This window comes from Pseudophryne corroboree, chromosome 8, assembly GCF_028390025.1.
Source record: "Pseudophryne corroboree isolate aPseCor3 chromosome 8, aPseCor3.hap2, whole genome shotgun sequence".
NCBI lineage: Eukaryota > Metazoa > Chordata > Amphibia > Anura > Myobatrachidae > Pseudophryne > Pseudophryne corroboree.
In genome coordinates this window covers 424,378,579-424,400,199 of record NC_086451.1, presented here as the reverse complement: position 1 = coordinate 424,400,199, position 21,621 = coordinate 424,378,579, and the positions used below count along the sequence as shown (strand labels likewise).

The window sequence follows — 21,621 nt, the reverse complement described above, 5'->3', positions numbered from 1 at the left end:
CTCTCATGCAACCTGACACGCTTAGAGGGGCTGTTTGGCGTGACTGCAGCAAAGATTTATTGGGACACATCTGTTTTTCAGCACATCACAATTAGAAGGCTTCTCAGAGTCTCAGAGACAGTTTTTATATAATAAATGATGTTTACCTTACCTAATTATTTACCTTTCAGAAAGGAGCAGATAAGGAAGGTTGGAGGAAAAAGAATATTTTCATCTACAGCCTGCAGAGCAGTTATACCATAATTTCCTACGTATGAAGTCTTAGAAGCCCAGAGAGGAGACACTGCAGGCCACTCAGGGGGAGGCAGGGCTGGACTGTCTCATCATTAAGCCCGGCCCCCAACAAAGGGAAAGGCCTATGGTTTGCAGGTTCACAGGGAGGGGATGAAAAGAAATTATGCAATTTGAGTTGCCTTCTTGTGGCACCATGTTTGCCATTGATTATCTCACCGTCCTGCCCCCTTCCTAGTGAATCGGGTGGGATGTGGGAGAACTGCCTGCTTTTACAGGCCTGTGGGGGACTACTTAAAGAATTGTGATTCTCCCGCAGCTTCCGAAAGTGTAGGTCAAATATGAGTTATACGCTGCATGATTTGCACCTTTTACTTTGAGGATTTAAAAGGAAACCTTGCACCTGGTAAACACCAGCACCTTTCCTGGCTTCCATAGAAGGGGCATTTCCATCAGGATCCAAATTAGCCCTGTCGGGGGATGGGGTTATGTACCACACTGCCACCGCCTTCATTGCTTTCACAGGAACTGCAGTACAAACAATCTGGATTCCTGTCGGATGATCTAAAGGTCCTGTAAGTGTACGGCAAGGTTCTGCAATAACTTTTAGCTACAGTATAGTGACTGTGTTTTAATTTAGATAGGCTGGTTCAACTCTATGGACTATCCAATTTAAGGACTTTTATATTGCATTATTGCTTTTACAGTATGCTATTTTAATCAATATTTTTTCTACTTTATGTGAACACATGTATAATTGTTTACTTTTGATTTTATGTAAATGTAATATGGCTGCGTATGCAGGGGCACCACCACCATGTTTCCACTCACAGGAAACTCAGGCAATGCCATTGGCCTGCCCCAAAAATGACCATGACATGCCTGCGTTTTCTGCCCTCCTTCCCCCAATGCAGCATCAATGCTCCTGAACAACTCGCAGCATGGCAATCACTATGCGATCTTATCCTGAATAGCTCCCAAGCCTTGGAGAAAGATAAAGCAGATGGAGCTAAACTACCAACCAATCAGCTCCTAACTGTCATTTGTTTGTTTATTCTTGTGACTAAGATGAAGATCAGATTACCTTTTATGACAAATTTATGCAAAAATCCAGGTATTTCCAAATGGTTCACATACTTTTCCTTGCCACTATATATGACTTTTGCTGCTCAATGGGTAATTCCAAATTGTCCTTAAACAATCAAGTCAATAATGTCATCATTAGTTGTTTTTTTTTTTTTATTTAAAAGTGGTCCAAGTACTGTAGAGATCCAATGGTCTTGGTAAATAAAATAAAAAAATAATAACTGAGACCCTGTGGACATGCACTGTACACTGTGTACAATGCTAATGCCAAATTGTTAGTCTCTGCGGCCATTTCCATACAATGAATGGTGATGCTCTGACTGGCTGAGAGCAGACACTGCCATACAGATGTAGTCACACTCATCCATCCTGTGATGGGGTGACTAGTACTTGGACCAAAGAGTTGGCCATCCATGGATTTGGATTTTTTTTCACAATAAAATAATTAGAGATGAGCGGGTTCGGTTTTACTCGGTTTTACTCGGATTTACTCGGTTCTCAAAATGGCATCTTATTGGCTCATGGATGTCACGTGTTTTGGATAGCCAATAGGAAAAATCCAGATAAAACTGAACTGGCGTTAATTCTGGCATTAAATCTGAACCCGCTCATCTCTAAAACTAATACAACATACGGTTGCGGCCCCTCATGTCATCTGTCTGTCGCCCCTCCCCACTAGATTGTTAGCTCTTCAGAGCAGGACCCTCTTTCCTCTTGTTGTCTAAGCCCTCTTCTCGACACATTTTACTCAGCGACCATCTTTACCTGCTTTATCTCCTACTGGTAAAGGCTCCTCTCTATCTATGGCCGCCAGCCCCAAGTAGTACAATGATTACTCCCTCGCTACTTACACCTAAGCTGTATGATGTTTTGAGAATTGTGGTGCTCTTTGTTACCTGCACTCCATTTTTGTTATTTATTTACTGTAATGCTAAGTTTTGTCTCCCTGTACTGTCCTTTATACGGCGCTGTGAAACACTTGTGGCGCCCTATAAATAAAATGTAATAATAATAATAATAATAATAATAATAATAACAACGGTTGTATTATTTTATTGTGAAAAAAAAATACAGCCTGGTGCTGAATACTGAACTGGTAATAAATTTCCAGCTTAGCTTTGCTTGGACTCCAATGTTAATAGGGCTTATGCACAGTTGGACATTCACTCACTTATTAATGGACTACTACATATAATACCAACGTATCCACATATATTGGGTCCACTATTAGCTGCCTTATACTGTATGTATCCAATAAATATTCCATAGTGATGCAATTTTAAATATATCTTTGTTTGTTCTCCACAACAAAAATACTCCCGCACCGGTAGAAATAAATGGACACGTAATGCTCTCTTTCCCTCTACTTAGTAATAATGTATAATATATATCTATATCTTAAATTATAATAAGTCGGGAGTGCCACTCATAGCTTGAAAACTATAACACATACACAGAGAAACAGAAGCTGTTACCTGGGTGCACTGAGAACTTCACAAATAATTAATAAAACATTTCTTTAATTATTATCCTTTAAAATGTTGTTGTTTTTATTCAGTCATTATAAAATATGTGAAAATCAATAGAAGAAAGTGAAAAGAATGAAGTAAATGTGATTAAATAAAGAATATTTTATACAGAAACTGATTGCTTCTACTTTGATGGTATTTCTTTCAAATAAAGGCTTTGTAGCCCCCGCTGGTTAATGTAAATCAATGTTTAGGAAATCCTGTGACTTATCAGTTGGCTTCTGCTTTATTTGTCAGGATATCACAATATTCATAACAAAGAGCTACTGCATATGTGTCACACTAAATGCAGTGTAGCTCCCTATGTGATACAATAAACACTTCTTTCTAATGTTTGTGTTAGTTTTTATCATGAGTGGTTCGATACTTTATAAATAAGATGGTTACATGTATCCCTTTTATTGTTTCAAATATGAAACGAGAATCATTGTGATATGTAAGTATCTGATCAAACTCCGTTCACCAAACCCGTGTCCTGCGGGTCCGCCAGTGACACAGATCAATTGAATTTGATATCAAGATGTATTTAATCCCAATGAATCGTCTTTCCACTAGTAAATTATAATGAATGGTATATTAATACAGTATAATGGTGTTCGGCTTGTAATTAAGTCAATGCTACCGAACCTCTTATTTACCCTGATAGTAATGTCACATTATATTCTTTGTTCAATGAATTAATATGTGACACATATACAGTAGCTCTTTGTTTGAATATTGTGATTTCCTCACAAATAAAGCAGAAGCTAACTGATAAGTCACTGGATTTCATAAACATTGATTTACATTAACCAGCGGGGGCTACAAAGCCTTTATTTGAAAGAAATGCCATCAAGATAGAAGCAAGCAGTCTCTGTATAAAATATTCTTTATTTTAATCACATTTGCTTAATTCTTTTCACTTTCTTCTATTGATTTTAACATATTTCATAATGGCTGAATAAAAACAACAACATTTTAAAGGATAATAATTAAAGAAATGTTTTATTAATTAATTGTGAGGTTCTTAGTGCACCCAGGTAACAGCTTCTGTTACTGTGTGTATATCTTTCTTTGTGCTTTATTCTCTATATTTCTGTCATTTATCAAAACTTTTTTAGAAATGCATCCACATGAACAATATGCTATTTTAACAAGGGCACATTTTTTAGCATGGTTACCATGTGTTGTATATTATCTGTTTACTTGAGAATTACTTCTAATCCTGCATAGCTGCTTTGGACCCTAAGTGGCACCTGGTGACTTATATTGTATAACTTTCTTTATGCGAATTCAGTTTTATCTTACAATTTGCCACAGTGCCCAGGCTCAATTTCCATTTTCATAATTGTATTTTTTTTTTTAATTTTATCTCCACCTCATTTTTTTTAGTTATAATATTGCCTTGTCTACTTCCTAATCTCTGTTTCTGATGCCCATCCTTCATGATACATTTACATCTCATTTCATTATTGCTAATACAAGGGAACTTATTTTGAGCATGATGTGATCATTTTGGTACTTTACTTTTACCTCACAGTGAACGCAATTTCCGCCTCAGCGCTGCTTTTACATCTTTATTTTTTAGGCTGTATATAAGAGGATTTAAAATTGGGACAGCAGCAGAGTTAAACAGAGCGAGCAACTTATTGTACTCTAGAGTATCAGCTGAAATTGGCCTTAGGTATTGATAATTTAATGTAGAATAGAGAAGGAGGACAACTGTGAGGAACATGTGTAGAAGGCCTTACGTCTACCACTGCTGGAACGTATTCTCAGTATGGTGGAGATAATAAAGACATAAGAAATAACAGTTAAGAAAAAAGGAGCAAGACCCAAAATAACTGCTCCTTCAACAATGAACAATGTCTCTAAAACAGAAGTATCATTGCAAGAGAGTTTTATGATGGGCAGAAGATCACAAAAGAAATGGTTGATCACATTGGACCTGTAACAATTATATCTTGTCACCAAGATAACATATGGTATTATTTCTAAAAAACCAAGCACCCAACAAACAGTGGCCAAAACGGCACAAATTCTATTGTTCATGATCACTGTATATCTCAGAGGGTTACATATTGCAACTTATCGGTCATAGCTCATAGCTGTTAAGAACAATAGTTCATTACTGACAAAAGATCCAAAGAAATACATCTGCACTATGCAGCATAAATATGTAATGGCTTTATTTCCAGTTATACCATTAAGAAGGACATTATGTAGAGTAACTGTGGCAGAAAACATGTCAACGAAGGCCAAGTTGGCCAAAAAAAAGTACATTGGGGTGTGAAGATGATGGTCTGTGTAGACCAACAGAAGAATAGTTACATTACCACCAATTGTGCAAAGATATGTTAGCAGAACGAGAAGGAATATTGGAACTTGTAACTCTGGGACATCTGTGATGCCGCTAATGATGAAATATGTCACTGTGGTTTGATTTTGTTTTTCCATCAAATTGCTTATAGCTTTTTCTGAAGAGTCCCTATGTGTGATCAAAGAAGAAATCTAAAAAAATAGACATTGCTTTTAATTTTTAGTTATATCATTTTTCAGTTTCTCGATTTTACAATGACAAAAAATATTAATGGGGCTACAGTACATGTATTTTCAAAATGTCACTATGATTCTAATCCCATTTCTAGAGGAAGATTCAAACAACATTTTTAAACAGTTAAAATATGGTGACAGAGTTCCCCACACATCAGTGCATGAATCTCCATATAAGGCCTAATTCAAGGTTGATTGCAAAAGCAAAATCTTCCTCTAATGGGCAAAACCATGTGCACTGCAGGTGGGGCAGATGTAACATGTGCACAGAGAGTTAGATTTGGGTGGGTCATATTGTTTCTGTGCAGGGTAAATACTGGCTGCTTTATTTTTACACTGCAATTTAAATTTCAGTTTGAACACACCCCACCCAAATCTAACTTTCTCTGCACATGTTATATCTGCTCCACCTGCAGTGCACATGGTTTTGCCCATTAGAGGAAGATTTAGCTTTTGCGATCAACCTTGAATTAGACCCATAATCTCCTAAAACAATGAAAACATAAAAATAAAAAAATAAAATAAAAACAAAAAGCAACAAATACAAGTACTGTACAATCCTATTCTCCTTTCTTAATCTCCCATCTCTTCTTTGGCTTCATTTTCTAACACATTTATTTTACTGTATGTATTTACTTGTGTTGGTCATGATATACAGAATTATGCTGTGTTTTGATTTGCTGTACACTACTCTTTATTGGTTTATATCCTATAAAAAAATAAAAAACATGTATAAAAGTATGAGATAAACAAGATGTACAGTATAAAAGTCTGTGAAACCAGAAATACTGTATGGTAAGCACTGGAGAATTCTGACAAGCTCAGTTTTTTGTTTTGAAAGTGTGACCAGCATACTGTATGGTCAATTTTTATTTTGAATACATTTGTGAAGCTAGCTACCCTATTTTTGGTCTGTTATGGGTAGAGATGAGCGGATTCGGTTTTACTCGGATTTACTTGGTTCTCAAAACGGCATTTTATTGGCTCACGGATGTCACGTGTTTTGAATAGCCAATAAGATGCCGTTTTGAGAACTGAGTAAATCCGAGTAAAACCAAATCCGCTCATCTCTAGTTATGGGCCTGTGATTTATGTTAGTACCAAACAAGATTTATTTGATTGATTTGGGTTTCATCCAAGAAAAAGATTGTCATGTGGAAGGCTGAAAAGTGGGCAACTGTTGAAAAGCTAATTCTTATATTGCCTAAATGTTTAATCAATTGTGCTGCATATTTCAAACTGAACTTATCACAATATGGTGCTGATTTAGAGTATGGAGTAAAGCACAAAAACTAGGAGTAACGTTGCCACTGGGTTAACCACATTGCAAAGCAAGGGGTTTAAATACAGACCAGTTAACCAGAGCCTCAGTGGCTCATCAATAAGGCAATGGTGGAGAGTAATAGAGGAATACAGATTTGAAGGGAAGAGAAAAACAGAGAACGAGATGGAGAGACAGAGAGAAGAGTAAGGATAGAGGGAGACTGGGGGAGAAAGGGGGGAGGGGAAATGTTTCAGATAAGAGAGAGGGATAAAGAGAAATGGAGGAGCAGAGAAGAGAAAGAAAATGTCAGCACTGAATACAACAATGTGATAATAAATAATATAAAGTGGCCCCATACCGAAAATAATAAAAAAAAAACAGCTTATCTGACAGAAATCCATCAGTAGCTGCACACAATATTATTTTCAAAGGAGTCTTTTATATTGCGTAATACTCAAAATGAAAAAAAAACATGTAAAAAAAACATATACTGTATAGTGCATAGTGCATTCCTGTTTATCTGCAGTTCAGAATGAGATTAGAGTGAATTAAATACATGTACAATGTACTCTTCTGATTGTCTGGACTACTGTAATATATTACGAGAAGACCGGTCTTACATTTCTTTTTTAATAATTAAAAAAAAAACTTAATATCTATATCTGGACCTTTTCACCATATTAACATGTCTTTGATGAAGTCTAACTGATGCTATTTCAACACCATGCCAAAACGTGATTGGAACTGTGACCTTCTGCTCACACTTTATTGGCTGATATCTTTGTGCTTTGGTCAGATAAGCATTTTTTTAAAACATTGTAATTGCAATTCTTTTGAATGAATGTCATGTTAATCCATATGTCATACAATATTGCACTATGTTTTGTTTTTCTGTTTTTGAGCATTATAAGAAATAAAGAAGTCCATTTAGATGATTGTTTTCAGATAAATTGTTTATTTAATTGAGACCTAATTGAGATTAGACATACTTAGTCAAGTCATGGGGAGTCAGTAAGAGCTAAATAGCAAGACACACTAAATACATAGGGATCTGAAATGAAATATATGTGTAACTAGCTAAAGCTATGTACAATATATTTAATATGTGTGCTTAAACACAATGTTCTTAAATACTTCAAGTTTATGTATCAATATATTAATCTACTATGAATCATCAAGTTCATTTCACTAATAAAAAAAATGGTCAGTTTTGGTTATTAATGTTCAAGAATTGTTAAAATAAAAAAAATGTATATGCATTAATATGAAGCATTAGCATCTCTATGAAAATAGTTTAAACACTAAGGGAAATTGAAATACAACAGTGAAGTTCATTAGATATGTACTATACCTGTAACAATAATAATTCTAGAAATATTGTGCTCTCCTGCCAGCACTTGTCATGTGTATTTTATATTCTCTGTAGCACTATAGAGAACAAGGCTTTTATAATAGAATAAATGATGAACAGATGTCCCAATGGACAAGTCCAAACCCTGCACTCCTATTAATTTGAATTAATGATTTTAACACCCAAGATAGCAAAAACATAACAAACATTGGGGGTAATTCTGAGTTGATCGCAGCAGGAACTTTGTTAGCAGTTGGGCAAAACCATGTGCACTGCAGGGGAGGCAGATATAGCATGTGTTAGATTTGGGTGGGTAATTTTGTTTCTGTGCAGGGTAAATACTGGCTGCTTTATTTTTACACTGCAATTTAGATTGCAGATTGAACACTTCCCACCCAAATCTAACTCTCTCTGCACATGTTATATCTGCCCCCCCCCCTGCAGTGCACATGGTTTTGCCCAACTGATAACAAAGTTCCTGCTGCGATCAACTCAGAATTACCCCCATTGACACTTCAGAAAGCAAAACAGCTTTGGAAACCTGTAGTATTTTTATAATAATAATAATAATAATAATAATAAGTATTTATTGCTATCTTAAACGTAAGTTAACTTAGTTTATTACATTATTATTATTTTTTTAGTTTCAGAAAACACCTACTAGAATACACAGACACAAAATATACTCAGCAACATTTTGGTTTAAAGCACAGTGGAAAATTCATCCACCTTTAAACTCACACATACTGTATATACCTATCTTCATTTAGATGAGTAATTGGGACCAAAAAGGTCCAACACCCAAGCACCCAAACTCTATTCTGATCCACCAAAACTGTCCTTTTCTGTCGGAAAACAGCCTCATTTGGTCATAACACCTCCATTTTTGAGGTCTGTAAACAGAACTGTCCTGTTTAGATTAGAGATGAGCGGGTTCGGTTCGTCAAGATCCGAACCCCCCCGAACTTCACGTGGTTTACACAGGTCTGAGGCAGCCTCGGATCTTCCCGCCTAACACACAAAACCCGAACGAGGCTGGACGTCATCATCCTGCTGTCGGATTCTCGCGAGATTCGGATTCCATATAAAGAGCAGCGCGTCGACGCCATTTTCACTCGTGCATTGTCGATTGAGTGGAGAGGACGTGGCTACGTTCTCTGCCTGAAAAGCTCAATATCTGTGCTCAGTGTGCTGCATTGTTGTGACCAGTATATAGTAGTACAGTGCTGCATTGTGGTGACCAACAGTATATAGTAGTACAGTACAGTAGGCCATTGCTGTATCTTGCAGCTCCGTGTCAGACTCAGTTCTACTATCCTGATCAGTGCTCAATATCTGCTGCATTGTTGTGACCAGTATATAGTAGTACAGTGCTGCATTGTGGTGACCAACAGTATATAGTAGTACAGTACAGTAGGCCATTGCTGTATCTTGCAGCTCCGTGTCAGACTCAGTTCTAGTATCCTGATCAGTGCTCAATATCTGCTGCATTGCTGTGACCAGTATATAGTAGTACAGTGCTGCATTGTGGTGACCACCAGTATATACTAGTACAGTACAGTAGGCCATTGCTGTATCTTGCAGCTCCGTGTCAGACTCAGTTCTAGTATCCTAATCATTGCTCAATATCTGCTGCATTGTTGTAACCAGTATATAGTAGTACAGTGCTGCATTGTGGTGACCACCAGTATATAGTAGTACGGTACAGTAGGCTATTGCTGTATCTTGCTGCTCTGTGTCACTTCTAGTATCCTGATCAGTGCTCAATATATGTGCTGCATTGTGGTGACCACCAGTATATATTAGTACAGTGCTGCATTGTGGTGACCACCAGTATATAGTAGTACAGTACAGTAGGCCATTGCTGTATCTTGCTGCTCTGTGTCACTTCTAGTATCCTGATCAGTGCTCAATATCTGTGCTGCATTGTGGTGACCACCAGTATATAGTAGTACAGTACAGTAGGCCATTGCTGTGTCTTGCAGCTCTGTGTCACTTCTAGTATCCTGATCAGTGCTCAATATCTGTGCTGCAACACTGGACGGGAAGAGGTGGCTCCGTCCAGCATTTGCACGCCCCCTGCAAGTGCTGGAAGGAGCACCCACAGTCCAGTTCCTGATATTCAAATTGAAGATGTCACTGTTGAAATACACCAGGATGAGGATATGGGTGTTGCTGGCACTGAGGGGGAAATTGACCAGGAGGATTTTGATGGAGAGGTGGTTTGTTTAAGTCAGGCACCCGGGGAGACACCTGTTGTCCATGGGATGAATAAGGCCATTGACATGCGTGGTCAAAATAACAAAAAAATCACCTCTTCAGTGTGGAATTATTTCAACAGAAATGCGGACAACTGGTGTCAAGCCATGTGTTGCCTTTGTCAAGCTGTAATAAGTAGGGGTAAGGACGTTAACCACCTAGGAACATCCTCCCTTATACGTCACCTGGAGCGCATTCATCAGAAGTCATTGACAAGTTCAAAAACTTTGGGTGACAGCGGAAGCAGTCCACTAACAACTAAAACCCTTCTTCCTCTTGTACCCAAGCTCCTGCAAACCACACCACCAACTCCCTCAGTGTCAATTTCCTCCTTGGACAGGAACGCCAATAGTCCTGCAGGCCATGCCACTGGCAAGTCTGACGAGTTCTCTCCTGACTGGGATTCCTCCGATGGATCCTTGAGTGTAACGCCTACTGCTGCTGGCGCTGCTGTTGTTGCTGCTGGGAGTCCATCATCATCCCAGAGGGGAAGTCGGAAGACCACTTGTACAACTTCCGGTAAACAATTGACTGTCCAACAGTCCTTTGTGAGGAAGATGAAATATCACAGCAGTCATCCTGTTGCAAAGCGGATAACTCAGGCCTTGGCAGCTGTGTTGGTGTTAGACGTGCGTCCGGTATCCGGCTTTAGTTCACAGGGACTTAGAGAATTTCTTGATGTAGTGTGTCCCCGGTATCAAATACCATCTAGGTTCCATTTCTCTAGGCAGGCGATACAGATAATGTACACAGACTTCAGAAAAAGAGTCACCAGTGTCCTAAAAAATGCAGTTGTACCCAATGTCCACTTAACCACGGACATGTGGACAAGTGGAGCAGGGCAAACTAAGTACTATATGACTGTGACAGCCCACTGGGTAGATGTATTGCCTCCCGCAGCAACAACAGCAGCGGCGGCACCAGTAGCAGCATCTCGCAAACGCCAACTCGTTCCTAGGCAGGCTACGCTTTGTATTACCGCTTTCCATAAGAGGCACACAGCTGACAACCTCTTACGGAAACTGAGGAACATCATCGCAGATTGGCTTACCCCAATTGGACTCTCCTGGGGATTTGTGACATCGGACAACGCCACCAATATTATGCGTGCATTACATGTGGGCAAATTCCAGCACTTCCCATGTTTTGCACATACAATTAATTTGGTGTTGCAGAATTTTAAAAAAAACAACAGGGGCGTGCAAGAGATGCTGTCGGTGGCCCGAAGAATTGTGGGCCACTTTTGGCGTTCAGCCACCGCATGCCGAAGACTGGAGCACCAGCAAACACTCCTGAACATTCCCCGCCATCAGCTGAAGCAAGAGGTGGTAACGAGGTGGAATTCAACCCTCTATATGCTTCAGAGGATGGAGGCGCAGAAAAAGGCCATTCAAGCCTATACATCTGCCTATGATATAGGCAAAGGAGGGGGAATGCACCTGACTCAATCTCAGTGGAGAATGATTTCAACGTTGTGCAAGGTTCTGCAACCCTTTGAACTTGCCACACGTGAAGTCAGTTCAGACACTGCCAGCCTGAGTCAGGTCATTCCCCTCATCAGGCTTTGCAGAAGCAGCTGGAGAGATTGAAGGAGGAGCTAAAACGGAGCGATTCCGCTAGGCATGTGGGACTTGTGGATGGAGCCCTTCATTCGCTTAACCAGGATTCACGGGTGGTCAATCTGTTGAAATCAGAGCACTACATTTTGGCCACCGTGCTCGATCCTAGGTTTAAAGCCTACGCTGTATCTCTCTTTCCGGCAGACACAAGTCTGCAGATGTTCAAAGACCTGCTGGTGAGACAATTGTCAAGTCAAGTGGAACATGACCCGCCAACAGCTAATCCTTCATTTTCTACCACCACTGGAGCTGCCAGGAAAAGGATCAAATTTCTAAAACCACCCGCTGGCGGTGATGCAGGGCAGTCAGGAGCGAAAACTGACATCTGGCCCGGACTGAAGGACCTGCCAACGATTCCTGACATGTTGTCTACTGTCACTGCATATGATTCTGTCACCATTGAAAGAATGGTGGAGGATTATATGAGTGACAGCATCCAAGTAGGCACGTCAAACAGTCCGTACGTATACTGGCAGGAAAAAGAGGCAATTTGGAAGCCCTTGCACAAACTGGCTTTATTTTACCTAAGTTGCCCCCCCTCCAGCGTGTACTCCGAAAGAGTGTTTAGTGCAGCCGGTCACCTTGTCAGCGATCGGCGTACGAGGTTACTTCCACAAAATGTGGAGAAGATGATGTTCAGCAAAATGAATTATAATCAATTCCTCTTGCACCTCTTTTTTTTATTTATCTTTGCATCATGTGATGTTTGGGGCCAATGTTTTTTAAGTGCCATCCTATCTGACACTGCAGTGCCACTCCTAGATGGGCCAGGTGTTTGTGCCGCCCACTTGGGTCGCTTAGCTTAGTCATCCAGCGACCTCGGTGCAAATTTTAGGACTAAAAATAATATTGTGAGGTGTGATGTGTACAGAATAGACTGGAAATGAGTGGAAATTATGGTTATTGAGGTTAATAATACTATGGGATCAAAATTACCCCCAAATTCTATGATTTAAGCTGTTTTTGAGGGTTTTTTGAAAAAAACACCCGAATCCAAAACACACCCGAATCCGACAAAAAATTTTAAGGGAGGTTTTGCCAAAACACGTCTGAATCCAAAACACGGCTGCGGAACCGAATCCAAAACCAAAACACAAAACCCTAAAAATTGCCGGTGCACATCACTAGTTTAGATGCTTTCAGGCATATTTATCAAAATATGTTTACTAAAATAATATAAAAAGGGTGTTTTCACACACTTTTCACATTATTTTTCATAATCATTATCATTATTTTAGTAAAAATGTACTAAAGAGCAATTGGAGGAGAATTCGTAAAATATCTTAAATATCGCATAAAATCGCATAAAATTCTTAATATCGCATTTTTTTTAGTTAACAGATTGTATTTCCCATACTTGTAAAAGGAAATGTGAACTGGGTGAATTTACTAAGAACATTTTTAAAATACCAGAGGGAACCCTTTGATAATAACACTATCTTGAGATAGCATTTTTACAGATTCTCCGGCTCCATCTCTGCTCTGAGAGGCAGAGCAGAGTCAGGAGCCATCACCTGTGATCAGCCATGTGTCTAATAACAGTTTACAGCTGTGACATCAGAAGATGGGGTCATAAAACTGGAAGCCAGAGATCAAATGACATTGTTATTAGTATTGCACTCTAGGACATGCTCAAAGTAACATCTATTGAGCAGGCTTTGACAACCTGCGCCATAGAAATACTACCCTTTAGAATCATTTTCTTGCTAATTTCAATTTTACTTTTTTAAACCACTTTAACTACAGTATTTCTGTATTTTTTTGTGTTTAGCAAATCTGAAACTTTAGTTACCTGTAAAATATTTTTAATGCACTTCCAAACCTATATACATTGTTTTCAGAACCTCTAACTCCAATTTAATTGTACTATACCTTTTGGAGATAATGCACATCTTGATGTATTTGTGTCAACAAATGTATTCACAAAAGTTCCAATTGCATTTATATGCAAAGTTAGATAAATTGCAAGATACATACAGCTCTGCCAGGTTATTTCAGGAATGCATCATTTACACTTGAACCCAATTGTTTAACCTTTTGTTTTGATAGTAAAATTAACATTTTCTTTTAGGTTTAAATTAGGGATGATTAAACTAATTAGTTTTAATGAGGGCTAAAATAATCGAAAGCTTCTTAAATACATATAAAAAATTTGTTCAAAACTTCATAATATAGATAAGCACCTATTAACATCTGAGATGAAATCTGAAATAGACACATGGGGGTTTATTTACTAATATTCATGTTTGTGCCGTTTTTAAGGGAGTTTGACCTCGAATTTTATCGGACGTAATTTGCTGCAACTTTTTGTATCCATCTACAGTAATTTACTAAGCTGCCGAGTTTTCTAGTTTTATTTTTTCAGATGTCGATGTGATTCGTATTGTCGGGCAGTGTTTTACGGGAGTGATTATTAAAACACTGCCTGACATAACACAATGAATCTCGGCCGGATCAGTGAGATCTGTGCAGGGCTTCATTGTATATATTCTTTGAAGTGATGAAAGGGTTAAAAATCGTAAATAAAATTGATTGAGGTCCCCCCTCCTATGCGTAATCAGTCTCGGGCTCCTTGAGCCGGTCCTGGTTGTAAAAATACAGGGGGAAAAATGTGTAGGGTTCCCCCATATTTAAACAACCAGCACCGGACTCTGCGTCTGGTCCTGGTTCTAAAAATACGGGGGACAAAAGATGTAGGGTCCCCCGTATTTTTTAAACCAGCACCGGGCTCCACTAGCCAGAAAGATAATACCACAGCCGGGGGACACTGTTATACTGGTCCCTGCGGCCGTGGCATTACCCCCCCAACAAGTCACCCCTGGCCGGGGTACCCTGGAGGAGTGGGGACCCCTTAAATCAAGGGGTCGCCCCCTCCAGCCACCCAATGATCAGGGGTGAAGGCCGAGGCTGTCCCCCCCATCCGTGGGTGGTGGATGGGAGGCTGATGGGAGGCTGATAGCCATAGTGTAAAATGAAAGAATATTGTTTTTTGTATCCAAACACGCCAGGAAAAAGCAGGTCTATTTTTTTCCCCTGCTTTTTTTAACGAATCGCAAAAAAAATAAAACCGCAATTGAACATTCAGAGACAAACACCAAATACGAATGAATAGTAAATTCCCGTGTTGTATAACAAGCAGCCGCATTTGACCGATGGTCTATTCATTCGTATTTCTGATCTCTGCCATGAAAACCATTAAGAATAGCCCCAACACTGCCAAGATTTGTGCTTAGTAAATTCCCGTGTTGCCACTTAGAAAAAAAAAAAAAAAAAAACGGACAAAATCGGGACTTTAGTAAATAAACCCCATGATCTCAAGATGACATTACAGTATACTGTATTAGTCAAGGCACATTGTGCACTGTGGTCAAAACCAACTACTCAATGGGGGAGATTCAATTGTTTGAAAAGTCAGTTGGGTGTCTGTTTTTTCCTGTCTACAATCTGTTAACTAAAAAAAAAATGCTGTATTAAAAATTGTACGCAATTTTATGCGATATTTAAGATATTTTACGAATTCTCCTCCAATTGCTCTTTAGTACATTTTTACTAAAATAATGATAATGATTATGAAACATAATGTGAAAAGTCTGTGAAAACACCCTTTTACTTTATTTTAGTAAACATATTTTGATAAATATGCCTGTAAGCATCTGAACAGGACAGTTCTGTTTACAGACCTCAAAAAGGGAGGTGTTATGACCAAATTAGGCTTTTTTCAGACCGAAAAGGACAGTTTTGGTGGGTCAGAATAGAGTTTGGGTGCTTGGGTGTTGGACCTTTTTTGTCCCAATTACTCATCTAAATGAAGATAGGTATATACAGTATGTGTGAGTTTAAAGGTGGATGCATTTTCCACTGTGCTTTAAACCAAAGTGTTGCTGAGTATATTTTGTGTCTGTGTATTCTAGTAGGTGTATTCTGAAACAAAAAAAAAATTAATTAAGAAAATCAATAAATCTTATATATACTAATACAATTAACCAGCTTGGTCTTAATAATAATTTGACAGTATCATTCTTAAATTGCCATCTGTAAATGTAAATGGGCTTAATTCCCCTAAGAATCATATAGTGGTTCCGGGTGCCTGCAGGAGGGAGAAGACCAATATAGTCTTCCTTCTGGAAACTCATTTTCTGGGATTCCACTCTCAGCTTCGAGGTAAGAAATTTTCCTAGACAATCTTTGCATCAGCTGATTTTAAAGAACAAGGGGTTGAAATTTTAATCCATAGTAATATTCTGTACACCAAAATGATAGCAGATCAACTAGGATGTTACGTATTATGATTAGTACCCTTCACTTTAAAATCTTTACCTTAATTTCAGTATATGTCCCTAATCAAGATCAGTCACAATTATTTTACTACTTGTCACAACACGTTGGAAGTGTGGCAAAGGGACACATAGTCTTAAGAGGATACAGGTTGAGTATCTCATATCCAAATATTCTGAAATATGGAATATTCCGAAATACGGAATTTTTTGAGCGAGAGTGAGATAGTGAAACCTTTGTTTTCTGATGGCTCAATGTACACAAACTTTGTTTAATACACAAAGATATTAAAAATATTGTATTAAATGACCTTCAGGCTGTGTTTATAAGGTGTATATGAAACATAAATGAATTGTGTGAATGTACACACACTTTGTTTAATGCACAAAGTTATTAAAAATATTGGCTAAAATTACCTTCAGGCTGTGTGTGTATATAAAACATAAATGCATTCTGTGCTTAGACTTGGGTCCTATCGCCATGATATCTCATTATGGTATGTAATTATTCCAAAATACAGAAATATCCAATATCCAAAATACTTCTGGTCCCAAGCATTTTGGATAAGGGATACTCAACCTGTACTTCAATACAGTTGTTGATCCTCTTTCAGATAGATCCGGCCACTCTACCAACAAATATATGCCCTCCTGAACTCTTATTTCTTCACTTAAGCAGCTTAACTTGTGGGACTCGTAGCACCTTAAGCATAGTAACATAGTAACATAGTAACTTAGTAGATGAGGTTGAAAAAAGACAAAATGTCCATCAAGTTCAACCTGTATTATAATTCTTACACTACTCTTTATATAACTAGTTTAACTATAATGACCCAGATTAAGTTATGTTTATAAGTCTAAATAACAGCTATAATTCATGCTTTTTCTAACATTCTCTTTCTTTGAGTGCTTTGTCCTTGGATATTTCCTTTAGCTAGGAATTTATCTAATCCATTTTTAAACATACAGTATTATTGACTTCCGGTTCCGGTCTCATGCTGTGAAGGCACACCACAGCAGAGCTCCGTTAACCCCCGACAAGGGAATCGTTATATCGACTGTTTTACAGTCTCCTTGAGATATTCACTCACACCAGCACCTCGCGGTTACTGTTCCTGCTGTGCCGCTGTCGGGACATCGTCGTGCAGAGCCGGGTTCTTACTGCCGGGGACCTTTGTCGTGTGCCCCGTTGTGGCAGCTGCGTGTCCGGGGCTGCCAGCGGGAGAGGACGTGATCCCTGGGCTGCTCTTTTCCCTGGGCTGCTCTTCTGCCGACAAGTGAATCCGCAAGCAAGCTCACGGCAGTGTCTCCTGTACCGCCGGAGCTTTTCACTCAGTGCCGCAACTGTTTAGCGGAGAGGATTCATCAACGCAGCTGAACGGGAGTGACGTACCAGCGCTCCAGGGCCTTATAACAGAGTGAGATACGATCAGTGTAAAGGCCTCTGTCAGTCAAAGTAACAGACCTGAGTCGATTCAAGTATAAGGTACAGTGTCCATCCGCTTGTCACACACAGTGAAAGTGCGTGGCTGTACTGCATACTGTACATTTATCAAGACTCTCTGCTTTATATTTTATTTTTATCTCTATTACCCCTTGCATTTACTACAAGTGATTCACCCACACCTCTTTCTTTATACAATTCACTGTTGCTGATGGAGCGTTTCTTGTCCCCTAGTACCCCGGTTAAAGCCTCTGCTTCCTCCCTGCCTGTCAGACAGGAAAAACGGAGGGCTAATACAACAATGGCGCCAGGTATTACTACTCCTCCTTCCTCTCCAGCTCCTAAAAAATTAATTGCATCAGCGTCTCTTGTATGCTCACCAAGATCAAACCGCTCTCCTGACTCACCAATAACATTTGCAGATTTAACAGAAGCCATAACGCAGGTCATGTCCCCGTTATTATCTAAAGCGGTTTCAGATATCACTCTTCAATTGCAACATTTAACCCATAAGGTCTCGGTTAATGAGAACAGAATTGGAGGTCTTTGTCATGATATGGCTACTGTCCAAGGAAATATGAAACGTCTTGAAAAAGAAAATTACCAGCTATGGATGAAGTTAGATGACGCAGAAAATAGGTCCAGAAGAAATAATATAAGGCTAATTGGCCTTCCAGAATCTGTCAAGGGAGATGATCTCACATGCTTTGTACGTTCTACCCTACCCGACTTACTCGGAATCACGGAAATTTGTAAAGACCTTGTAATTGAACGAGTGCATCGAGTAGGTCCTTCTCCTCGTTCTCCCAATGGCCGTCCGTGTGTCACTTTATTCAGGTGCCTTAACTATCTTCACAAAGTGGCCTTCTGGTCTGCATCTAGAAAGCTCCGATCCCTTCAATGGGAGAATAACCGTTTGCTTATATTCCAAGATTTTTCAGCCGAATTGATGAGAGCTAGAAAGGCCTTCAACCCTATTTGTACGAAACTGGTTTCACTCAAGCGTAGATTCTCCGTGCTTTACCCAGCAAAACTTCGGATCTATGATGGAGATAAACATATAGACTTTACCAGCCCTGACGATGCAGCTGCATATCTTCAGGAAGAGTCCGTGGATGACCACGCGGACATTGCTGATATCGACACTAACGCCAAGACCTGACTTGTAGTTTGAATTTAAAACCTGTATCCTTCTTTTGTTGTTTTGTATTTCACAATGATAGGGATATAATTATAGTTCATATCTAATATTTCCTGTTTAATTGAGGTTCATTGATAGCAAATTTCACACTTCACCTACGGGCATATTATATTTAGAGTAAATTGTAGCCTCAAGGGACATCTTTGATACACTGACTCCCTTTTGACTTTATGACTTACGTTCTGATCTAGTGATGTCTCACTCTGTGTGCAATGTTGTCCATACTATGTAACGTTGGTCTCTTGTTCACTGTTAACATGTTTAATAGTACTCAGATTCCATTGTCGGGGAGTTTTCTGGAGGATTGTACCGGATTTATACTTATGATAAGCTTAATTTTGATCTCTATCTTCTATTTAGTACTCGGAAGTTTGTTTGCTTGTCAAACAATTGTTTCATTTTGTTGTGTGCTCCCACATTATTCCTATATCCCTCCCTCCCCTGTCCCCTTCTCCCATTTTTTATTTCTGATCTATGATATTGTGTCTATCAACATTTTGTTATTTCTTTTATACCCGATTATAGTTTATGAATGGCTGACTTAAAAATTGGGACGCTTAATGTAGGTGGTATTAATTCTCCAGCTAAACGCCGTAAAATTATTATGTATTTAACTAAGAAGGATATTAATATTGCTTTTTTGCAGGAAACTCACCTAACACAACAGGAATCCGTGAAATTGCAAGTGTCGCATTGGTCCCTTATAGCGGCGGCCCCATTCAACTCCAAGTCTAGAGGCGTTGTACTATTGGCGAAACGTAACCTCAACATTCAGGTTCTCACATCTGATATAGATCCTAATGGTCGTTTTCTTATTGTCCAACTTTCTATTAGCTCCCGAGTTTTTACCCTTTGTAACATATATGCCCCGAACGTGTATAGCAAATCCTTTTTCCAGAGGCTCTTGGCCAAACTGTCTCACTTCACTGCTGATAACCTTATTGTGTGTGGCGATTTTAACTTAGTCTCTTCTACATATCTAGATCGTTCCAACACTTCCAAGACATCCCAACATCTCCCCAAACTTGGAATATCACATTTTTGTGACAATTTACAACTAGTTGATATTTGGCGTGCACTTCATCCCATCGACAGAGAATTCTCCTGTCACTCCGCTGCCCATGACACGTTCTCTAGAATTGACTATGTATTTATAACACAACATCTATTCCCTACAGTAACAGATACGGCAATTGAACCTATCTGTATATCTGACCATGCATTGATTTGGTTCTCTTTCAAATTATTACCAGAACGCACTTCGACTCCTCAATGGAGATTTCCGTCTCATTTACCTAATTCCACGAAGTTTTGTGATTTTTTACAAGGTGCTTGGGATTCGTTTTATTTTTCAAATAAGCAACATTCTGAAATAAACCCTTCACTGTTTTGGCAAACAGCCAAATCGGTACTTAGGGGTGACATTATTTCATACTCTACTGCTTTAAAGAAAAAATATGCTCAATCCTACTTAGAAATGCAACTTTCCCTCTCTGAAGCTTATCAAGCTTTCAAAAGACACCCTTCACCATCTGCGAAATGTACGTATTTAACGATAAAACTTCAATTCAATGAATTCCTCTCTGCAATGGGGGATAAATATAAATTCAAAGTTGATTTTCGTTTTCACAAATTTGGAAATAAAATAGGTAAACTTCTTACTAATATCCTGAAAGGCACTTCTCCCCCTATGATAGTACAACCTTTAAAACTCCCTGATGGCTCTTTAACTAATGACCCTCAATGTATTGCTAATATCATGAAATCATTTTATGAATCTCTTTATTCTGATGTTACTCCTCCCTCAAATGATTCCCCTCAGTCCTGGTCTTTCCCTCAACTACCTCAAATACCTGCCAAATCTCTTGATTCTCTCGGTAAGCCTATTACTTTAGAAGAAGTTCGTTATACCATTACTCATTTAAAATCCAATAAAGCTCCTGGTCCTGACGGTTTTACTAGTGAGTTTTACAAATTATTATTGGACAAAATTGATAAACACCTTCTAGCTCTATATAATTCAATAATTCATTCGGAGACCTTACCTTTATATTTTAACACTGCTATAATAAAAGTTCTTTTGAAAGTAGGCCGTGACCCCTCTCTTCCCAGCTCCTATCGCCCAATCTCTTTATTAAATTTAGATTATAAAATTTTTACAAAAATCATAGCTGAACGTCTTAAAGTTTCTCTCCCTCACATAATTCACCCTGACCAATCTGGTTTTATCTGGGGTCGTCATTCGGTAACTAATATACGTAAGGTCCTTTCTATAATACAACATTTAACAATATACCCTTCATCTACTCCTAATGTGGTCTTAGCTTTAGACGCAGAAAAAGCGTTTGATCTTCTGACTTGGTCTCATCTATTTAAATCTTTGCAACTGTTTGGCTTTTCTTCTTCATTTATCTCTATTATTCGAACTCTATATACCTCACCTACCTCTCAACTTTACTGCAATGGACATTTATCTGTTCCCTTTGCTATATCTCGAGGGACTCGTCAGGGCTGCCCTCTCTCTCCGTTGCTTTTCGCTATAGCCATTTAACCTTTAGCAATCTCTATCAGAAACTCTTCTACTATCCAGGGCGTTCTCATCGGAAATATGTCACTGAAATTAGCCCTTTACGCAGATGATCTTTTACTGTTTCTGTCTGATCCCTCTACCTCATTACCTTCTGTACTTTCGCTAATATCTAATTTTGGTATTCAAGCAGGATTCAAGATAAATACTTCTAAATCGGAAATTTTATCAATTAATGTCCCTGGCATAACCACACAGTCCCCCTTTGATTCTTTTTTTTCCTCTTTAATCAAAACAGATATTA

At 38.8% G+C, this 21,621-nt stretch overlaps 2 pseudogenes; one reads left to right on the top strand and one right to left on the bottom strand.

The window, feature by feature from the left end:
* The window catches only part of LOC134949909 (vomeronasal type-2 receptor 26-like), a 1,108,520-nt pseudogene that overhangs the window by 717,817 nt on the left and 369,082 nt on the right, over positions 1-21,621 (top strand).
* Positions 4,360-5,282, bottom strand: LOC134947899 (olfactory receptor 5V1-like; annotated as a pseudogene).